Source organism: Schistocerca piceifrons, chromosome 6, assembly GCF_021461385.2.
Source record: "Schistocerca piceifrons isolate TAMUIC-IGC-003096 chromosome 6, iqSchPice1.1, whole genome shotgun sequence".
NCBI classification, from domain to species: Eukaryota; Metazoa; Arthropoda; class Insecta; order Orthoptera; family Acrididae; genus Schistocerca; species Schistocerca piceifrons.
The window spans coordinates 579,107,172-579,117,054 of NC_060143.1; the positions used below are offsets into that span (position 1 = coordinate 579,107,172).

The 9,883-nt window shown below is 53.0% G+C and overlaps 1 non-coding gene across 1 annotated transcript; it reads left to right on the forward strand.

Moving 5' to 3' along the window:
• The first annotated feature begins 259 nt into the window (after window positions 1–259).
• Trnat-ugu lies at window positions 260–334 on the forward strand. The gene has a single exon. It is a non-coding gene; the product is annotated as a tRNA-Thr (tRNA).
• The last annotated feature ends 9,549 nt before the right edge of the window (window positions 335–9,883 follow it).

Sequence of the window (9,883 nt, forward strand, 5' to 3'; positions counted from 1 at the left end):
TTCCAGGAGTGTATATTTCAAAAACTCCAGAAGATGTGAATCAGAAGAACATTTTAGCGAAAAACAGCTTTGCAGCCGCGCTGCACGGAGGAAGACATTTTCTACAAGACGTGTCTGAGTGGTGTCACTTCTGAATGGCCACCCAAAGAGCCAAGGAGTTGTGGGACACTACGAAATAATGTCTGGACATACAAGGTGAGAATGTGGACCTCACGGGAGGCGTGCTCGAGATAGTCGCTGCAGTCGCACCATCCTCTGTGCCCTCGGTGGCTCAGAGGAATAGAGCGTCTGCCATGTAAGCAGGAGATCCCGGGTTCGAGTCCCGGTTGGGGCACGCATTTTCACCTGTACCCGTTGATATATATCTACGTCCTTCAGCAGCTAATTTATTTGCAAGAGTAGTCGACTGAGAAGACGACGACTCGAGTAGCAGCGGCTCTGCTGAATACGCGCACCTGTCTCCTCAGTGTTCTTTGTTACTTTGGTGATAATTTAAGACTCGTGCCGTCTGGGTTTCCAGGTTCGATGTTCACTTGGCAACGTCCAGCTTAACTGTGAGAAACCCCATTTTTGTGTAGGGGCAGATGGCACTGCCTACCTCAAGACTTCCTTACCCCTCTGCTCTTGAGGGCAGTGACTATGTGGTGTTCCACACGCCATTCATCAGTTTGGTCCCTCCTGGGAGAAACACGTCTAGCCACCCAACAGAGCCTCTGATACGAGTACACGATAGAGCGACATGGCCTTGGTGATACGTGAAACAGCTAGCACTGCGCGCCCAAGTTCAGCGGTCATAAGGAAGGTACATTCCGAGATTCACAGACACTGGCCGCCAATCAGCATCCACCTGAAGTGCTATAGATCTCGACATCCTTTATTCCTGAAGAGCTACAAGCACAATTTTATGCTGACGATTATTGTCATCACCCAGCTACTGACAGCTCAACTTGGAGGTAGTGTCTTCTCAGTGCACAGCCCGCCCTTGTATAAGACTGGTGCACCTTATTTTTGCTGATCTGACTGGAAAACGAATTGTCACCCGTCAGCGTTATGGATGTTTATTTTTCGTATTGGTTTGTTAAAAAGAGGGGGAAGGGACCAAATGCGAGGTCATCAGTCCCTTGTTTCCGGTAAAATAATTACACAAGAGAAAGAAGAAAGGGTGACGTACAGGACAATGACACGACCAAGGAAGAACCAGAAGAACGACAGAAGGATAAGGAACACTGCTACGGACAAAAGAACAGAAAACCACAGGAAGGGGTAAAAACAAGAGGCAAGGTGGCTGGCCGACCACGAAAATGAAAGGAAAAGTCGGTCACTCTGATACATTAAAACATCCACCCTAAAAGCATTAGAGTGCAGAGCATAAAGGGACACAGGACATGCACTGAAACTTATATAGAGTGGTAAAACCCACCGTCACGTATAAAACTTAAAACTACATTAGCCGATGAGGGGTTGTCGGCTGAAATTAGTGGCAATGATTCCGGTAACTGAAGAGTCCGTCGCAGGGCAGCCAAAGCACAGCTCACCAAGATATGGGCCACTGTCAGCCAGGCACCGCACCGACACAGAGGTGGGTCATCACGGCGCAGGAGGTAACTGTGTGTCGCCCAAGCGTGGCCAATGCGGAGCCGACAGAGAACCGCAGAGTCCCTGCGAGAGGCCCACATGGAGGACTGCCACACGTTCGTAGTCTCCTTAATGGCACGCAGCAAGTTCGTTGCCTGGGATTCCGACGTGACCTGTGGTCCAGAAAAACACTACTGAACGACAGGACCGTTCCATGGCAGAGATGGACTCCTGGTTGGTCACTACCAAAGGATGACGAGGGTAGCACTTGTTGATAGCTTGTAGGCTGCTCAAGGAGTCAGTACACAGGAAACGACTCCCCAGGGCATGAACGGATGTGCAGAGCACATCTCGGCAGTTTTATTTTTTTGTTTTAGGGCGCAAAACTGCTATGGTCATTAGCGCCCGGTCCGTGACTTAGGAAACAGTAAAAACCGAAAATGGAAACCAGCAGCAATGGGAACGAAACTCAAAAAATTCGAGAAACTAAAAGCAGAAGGAAGGCTTAAAAATCCACTACAGAAACGGGGTTGGTTGTCCCAAAAAAAAGCTTCAAATGACTGACGTCATCTCACTGGCACTAATAAACTCGACAACGAGATCGGTCGAGCGCGTGTCATCTGCTAAAATTGACGATACATCAGGCGGCAGCTGTAGACGGGCGCGTAACGGAGTAAAATAGGGGCACTAAAAAGGTGTCTTACCGTCCACAGCTGAGAGCAGTGGAGACAGAGTGGGGGAGGATCGCCGCTTAAAATATGTCAATGGCTAAAAAGACAGTGCCCTATCCGGAGTCTAGTTAAAATTACCTCCTCCCGACGAGGCGTTCGGGAGGAAGAGGTCCAAACACAAGGAAGAACTTTCACGTCCCGCAATTTATTATGGGGAAGTGTCGACCAATGCGCATGCCATAAATGAACAACACGACGACATAAAACGCTCCGTAGATCGGCGAAGGGAATCGATTGGATAGCTGGCCGAAGAAAGACTGCAGCCTTGGCCGCAATATCGGCCGCCTCATTTCCACAGATACCAGCAAGTCCCAGGAGCCACAGGAACGCCACCGAGACGCCCCTAGGTGGATTTTTTTTTTGTAGGGTTTAAGGGCGCTCAACTGCTGAGGTCATTAGCGCCCAGTCACTGGTGTTAGAGCAAATGGAATCTGCTAAAACTCAAGGGGATGGGAGGACACCAGAAGTACCTGACAAAGATGCAGATAAAAGAAGGAAAAAGGTTACACGTCTTTGGACAAGCCAGTTAAAGTTATAAAACGCAGAATACGAGTAGCTGCTCGAGCGTCATCAGCTAAAACATCCGGTAAAGTAGATGGCAGGGACAGGATAACACGAAATTGACTAAAACGGGGACACGACAATAAAACATGGCGCACTGTTAATGCCTGACCACAAGGGCACTGCGGGGCTGGATCACCGGAGAGCAGGTAGCGGTGGCTAAACCGGCAATGCCCAATCCGCAACCTGGTCAGAAGGACCTCCTCTCACCGAGATGGTCGGGAGGAGGTTGTCCAAGCAGTTGTGAGCGGTTTTACTGCCCGGAGCTTGTTTCCTTGGAGGGACGACCAAGCATCCCACCACAACGACACAAGCCTCTTACAAACATCCCCACGAACGTCAGATGACGGGACACAATGGGAGGCTGGCCGAGGCAGGAGGACTGCAGCCTTGGCTGCAGCATCCGCAACCTCATTCCCAGGCACTCCTACATGTCTGGGAACCCACAGAAAGCTGACAGGAGAACCATTATCAGCGATAGAATGGAGGGCCTGCTGTATCCGTTGAATCAAGGGATGGACCGGATAGGGAACTCCAAGGCTCTGAAGAGCACTGAGTGAGTCAAGGCAGATTACATACGATGAATGGCGGTGGCGGCGGGCATACTGAACGGCCTGATGGAGAGCAAAAAGCTCGGCCGTAAAGCTCGAACATTGGTCAAGGAGCCGGTATTTAAAGGTGGCGGCCCCGACGACAAAGGCACAGCCGACACCATCGTCAGTTTTGGAGCCATCGGTGTAAATAAAGGTGTGACCGGCAACTAGAGCACGAAGTTCGACTAACCGTGAGCAATACACTGCAGCCGGAGTACCCTCCTTCGGGAGTGAGCTGAGGTCGAGATAAACATGAACCGGAGCCTGGAGCCAAGGTGGTGTCGAACTCTCACCCTCTCTGAATGTAGTAGGGAGGGCAAAATCCAATTGTCGAAGCAGGCGACGGATGCGGACTCCGGGGGGGGGCAGCAGGTCAGACACATACAACCCATACTGACGGTCGAGAGAATCGGCGAAGAAGGACTGGTAAGAGGGGTGGTCAGACATAGACAACAGCCGGCAGGCATACTGACACAGCAGTAGGTCGCGCCGGTAGGTCAATGGTAATTCAGCAGCTTCAGCATAAAGACTCAACAGGACTAGTGTAGAAGGCTCCGGTCGCAAGACGTAACCCACGATGGTGGATGGAGTTGAGACTGCGTAAGATGGATGGCCGAGCAGACGAGTAGACGAAGCTCCCATAATCCAGCTTCGATCGGACTACGGATCGATACAAGCGAAGCAGGACAGTGCGATCCGCTCCCCAAGATGAACCGCTAAGAACTCTGAGGACATTAAGGGAACGTGTACAACGGGCCGCCAAATAAGAGACATGTGGAGACCAACACAGTTTCCTGTCCAACGTGAGCCCTAGAAACTTAGTTGTGTCCACGAATGGGAGAACAACGGGACCGAGATGTAAGGATGGCGGAAGGAACGCTTTATATCGCCAAAAGTTGATACAAACCGTCTTCTCTTCAGAGAACCGGAAGCCATTTGCCACGCTCCATGAGTATAGGCTGTCTAGACAACGCTGAAGGCAGCGCTTCAGGAGGCATGTTCTCTGGGCACTGCAGTAGATCGCGAAGTCATCGACAAAGAGAGAGCCTGAGACATTAGGTGGAATGCAATCCATAATTGGATTGATCGCAATGGCAAAAAGGGCTACGCTCAAGACGGAGCCCTGAGGCACTCCGTTCTGCCGAAGGAAAACGTCAGACAAGGCGGAACCCACACGTACCCTAAACTTTCGGTCTGTTAAATAGCAATCAAAATGGGCAGGCGACCGCGTAGGCCCCACCTGTGCATAGTGCAGAGGATACCTCCTCTCCAACAGGTGTCATAAGCCTTCTCCAAATTGAAGAACACAGCTACCGTTTGGCGCCCTCGCAAAAAGTTGTTCATGATGAATGTCGACAAGGTGGTCAACAGCGGAGCGGCGGCGACGAAAGCCACATTGGACATTGGTAAGCAGCCGTCGAGATTCAAGAATCCAAACTAACCGAGCATGAACCATGCGCTCCATCACCTTACAGACACAGCTTGTAAGAGAAATGGGGCGGTAACTAGAAGGAAGGTGTCTATCCTTCCCGGGTTTGGGTATAGGAACAACGACGGCGTCACGCCAACGCATGGGGACCCGACCTTCGGTCCAGACGCGATTATAGGTACGAAGAAGGAAGCTTTTGTCCGCCGGAGAAAGGTGTGCCAGCATCTGAACGCGAATGGCATCTGGCCCCGGAGCAGACGATCGGGACAGTGCAAGCGCACGTTCGAGTTCCCGCATAGTAAAGGGGGCATTTTAAGTTTCCAGATTCAGCGAGTGGAAGGAAGGTCGCCGAGCCTCTTCTGCCTCTTTCCTGGGAAGGAAGGCAGGGTGGTAATGGGCGGAGCTTGAAACGTCCGCGAGAAAGCGGCCGAAGGCGTTGGAGACAGCCACAGGATCAACAAGGACCTCATTACCTGAGGTCAGGCCAGGTACCGAGGAGTGGGCCTTAATGTCTGACAGCCGGCGCAGGCCACCCCAAACGACGGAAGAGGGAGTGAAACTATTGAAGGAGCTGGTGGAAGAGGCCCAACAAGCTTTTTTGCTGTCTTTGATGACTCTACGGCATTGCGCTCTGAGTCGTTTGTATTCAATACAATTCGCCAACGTAGGATGGCGGCGAAAGGTGCGTAAAGCACTTCGTCGAGGACGGATAGCGTCCCTACAAGCCTCGGTCCACCAGAGGACGGAAACGCGACATGAAGAAGAGGTAGTACGAGGAATGGAACGTTCGGCAGCATTGATGATAACAGCCGTGAGGTATTCGACCTGACTGTCACATCTGAGAAAATCGTGGTCAGAAAAGGTCGCCAGGGAGGAGTAAAGTCCCCAGTCAGCTTTCAGTATGTTCCAGCTTGAAGGACATGGGGATGGGGTGTGGTGCAGGAGACGAACGACACAGGGGAAATGGTCGCTCGAATAGGTGTCAGAAAGGACATACCACTCGAACCGACGGGCAAGAGTGGTAGAACAGATCGAGAGGTCCAAGTGGGAGTAGGTATGAGTAGAGTCCGAGAGGAAAGTTGGGGCGCCGGTATTGAGGCAGACAAGATTGAGATGGTTGAAGACATCCGCCATGAGTGAGCCTCTTTGACAGGATGCAGGAGAGCCCCAAAGGGGATGATGGGCATTGAAGTCGCCAAACAATAAAAACGGTGGGGGAAGCTGAACGATCAGGTGCATCATGTCAGCCCGACTAACAGCAGATGACGGTGGAGTGTAGATGGTACAAACTGAAAAAGTAAAAGCAGAAAGAGTAATGCGGACAGCTATTGCTTTGAGTGGGGTGATCAATGAGATGGGATGGTAATAGACATCGTCCCGAACGAGCAACATAACCCCACTGAGCTGGGATACCGTCCACAGGGGTGAGGTCATACCGCTCCGAGGTATAGTGGGTAAAGGCAATACGGTCAGTCGGGCGGAACTTGGTTTCCTGGAGACCAAGGACGAGCGGACAGTGCAGGCGGAGGAGCAGTTGTAATTCCTCCCAATTAGATCGAATACCTCTTATGTTCCACTGTAACAAGGCCATCGCTAGTCAAAAAGTTGGGGGAATGAGACGAGGGAAGAGCTGGTCACCTTGACAGCCGCGGAGGGCCAGGTTGCGAGGGAACAACGCTACAACCGACGGGAGGCGGATCCGGTTCCATCGACTCGTCGCCAGCTGCGGCCGCTGTCCCTGGTTGTGTAGGAGGGGCAGCATCATTTGCCGACGAGAGGCCAGCTGAGCGCCTGGCAGCAGAGCGTCCCGGTGAAACTGAGGACGGCCGGGAGCAGCGACTCACGGATGGAACGTCAGACAAAACGCGCCGGGGTGGAGAGGGGGATAGACTTCTTCTTTGAGGCCTTCCTGGAAGGCCGAGGAGGCACGGGGATGGTGGGCTGGACCCGAAGAAGGTCCTCACGCGCGGGGTCCGTTTTGGAACGCCAGACCTCGGAAGCTGGGGTCCGGAACGTTTCCCCGATGGACGCCTGAGAAGAGGATCGCTTCTCAGGTGGCGGGGGGAAAGGAGGAGGAGGAAGGGTGGCCCCTGGGGCAGAGGGGGCAGGAGCCACGGGGGAGGAGGATTTGGAAGGGAGGGATTTGGGAGGCGGAGGCAGAGCCCCCTGATGGGCGGAGGAGGCGGAGGGGGGAGAGGATAGGGGTGAGGATACCGCGGAAGGAGTGGACACAACTGAGGCAAACGAAGTGGTCAACGGCACGGGATGGAGGCGGTCATACTTCTTCCTGGCCTCAGAATAAGAGAGCCGATCCCAAGTTTTGAGTTCCTGTATCTTCTTCTCCTTCTGATATGCGGGGCAGTCTGAGGATCTAGGCGAGTGGAGGCCAGTGCAATTAATGCACAAAGGTGGTGGGGTGCATGTATGTTCCTCATGAAGAGGACGTCCACAATCGCCACAAAGGGGCTCAGCCTCACACTGTGACGACATGTGCCCAAAGCGCAAACACCGAAAACAGCGCATAGGAGGCGGGACGTAAGGTCGCACGTCGCATCGGTAGCACATCACTTTTACTTTCTCCGGGAGAACGTCCCCCTCGAAGGCGAGGATAAAGGCCCCGGTGTCGATGCGACGGTCTGGGGCCGCGCTGGACTCGCTGGACGAAATGCACGCCTCGGGGCTCCAGGTTGGCCCTGAGCTCCTCATCAGATTGTAGCAGGAGGTCACGATGAAAAATAACCCCCTGCGTCCGATTTAGTGCCAGAGACGGGACAATGGACACGGATGTCCCCTAGGCGGTCGCACGCCTGGAGCGCTGCTGACTGTGTGGCGGAGGTGGTCTTGATAAGAACGGACCCTTAACGCATCTTGCTGAGAGCCTCAATTTCCCCGAAGATGTCCTCAATGTGCTGAACAAAGAATATGGGCTTGGAGGTGGCGAACGTCCCCCTATCAGTTCGAGAACAGACCAAATAGCAGGGGAAGTACTTCGCCCCAAGCTGGTGGGCCTGTCTCTCCTCCCAGGGAGTGACCAAGGGGGAAAGGGCAGGAGAACCAGAACTAGAAATGGTACCTTTTCTTTTGAAAGACTCGGCTGCAGAGCGACCTGATACGTGTTGACGTTTCATCTGCGAAACGTCCGCCCCAATACCACCCACTTCGACCAGGGGCTCTCCCCACGGGCGCCACCCAGCCTCAGCAAGGGCCACCTGGCAGGATGACCGTTGCCGGGAGTCCTGATGCCCCAAGGAGACGGGCATCTACTCCTTGGCCGACGTGGGGAGGGTGCAGCTCAGGTATCGGCAGTACGATCCCTGTGTTGTCAGGGGGCTACAACCTAGAGGGTACATGACGACCCCACCACAACGGGCTGGCTACCGTGCTGGATTTCTGGTGCCATGGAAAGTCCATCATGATCGCTGGTGCTGATGGGGACGCACTATGGGCGTAACTTGTACAACCCATCAGGCGTTTAGGCCCAATTTGAGGAATAGTGGGCATGGTTACAACGCCGGTACAGTGCTGAGTGCCAAGGTCTTAGTGCACTTAGGACCAGTGGTACACCACGTAAGGTGTCCTTCCCCAAAAGGCTCGTACTTTTATATAATTTTGAAAAATGGAGGTCAAACCCCAAGGCAGACCATCACATGGAAGGCCGAAACGGTTGAAACTCCTTGTAGTCGCCTCTTACGACAGGCAGGAATACCTCTGGCCTATTCTTACCCCAGACCCGCAAGGGGGGCGGGTGGGGAACTGGGGGGCGCCGGGGCAATTCGGAGTTGCGTGGTATTGAACGTTCCGCAGCTGTAAGAATAGCGTCGGTAATATATGTGGCCTCATCGTCGACGCTAGGAAAGTGACGGTCATCGAATGTCGCTAGAGACGAAAAAAGTGTCCAATCGGCTTGGACAAACTTACAGCGTCGCGGGCACATATATGGCAGTTGAGGCTGCAGGCTAAGGACACATGGAAAGTGGTCACTCGAGTGTGTATCATCAGGGGCGAACCATTCGAAGCGCCGAGCTAGCGGAACAGTACCGACCGAAAGGTCCAAATGAGATAAATTTGTCGTGGACACAGACAAAAATGTAGGGACCCCAGTGTTGAGGCAAACTGGATCGCCTTGGTGGAATACGTCTAGCAATAGTGAGCCATGTGGACAAGGATGTGGAGAACCCCAAAGCGGATGGTGGGCATTGAAGTCCCCAATCAGCAAATAGGGGGGTGGAAGCTGACCAAGAAGATGAAGGAGATCAGCTCGTGCCATTGGTGTGGACGATGGAATGTAGACAGTACGAAGAGAAAAGGGATATCCAGAAAGGGAAAGACGGACAGCGACAGCTTGGAAGGAAGTTTAAGTGGATTGGGTGATAATGAAGAGTATCATGGAGAAGAATCATGAGTCCTCCATGGGCTGGAGTGCCTTCAACAGAGGAGAGGTCATATCGGACAGACTGAAAATGAGGGAGAACAAAGTGGTCATGGGGACGCAGCTTTGTTTCCTGAAGACAGAAGATGACCGGCGAGTAGGATCGTAAGAGTATCGACAATTCATGCCGATTGGCTCGAATGCCACGGATATTCCAGTGGATAATGGACATAGGGTGAACAGAAAATGGAGGAATGTGACCAAGGTTGCCATCAACTCAACGACTGCTCAGAGCTTGCTACCGACAGCATGGAATGGCATTCAGCCGAAGGCAGAAGATCCTGATCCATAGGTTGTTCAGAAGCAGCTTCTGCCACCAGCGATCGGCCGGTTGATGGGCCGCCAGCAGTGCGCCTCGGCGACACAGAAGACGGCCAAGGGCGATTTCCGCCAGGTGGTGCTGTAGATGAGACACGCCTTGGTGGAGAAGGAGAGGAATTGGGTTTCTTAGTAGCCTTCTTGGAAATATGATGTTTAGATGGAGGAGGAACCGATGGTTGTGAAGTTGGGGTACGTAGAAAATCTTTACGAGTATGCTCTTTTCCCAGAGTCGGTGTCACTTTTG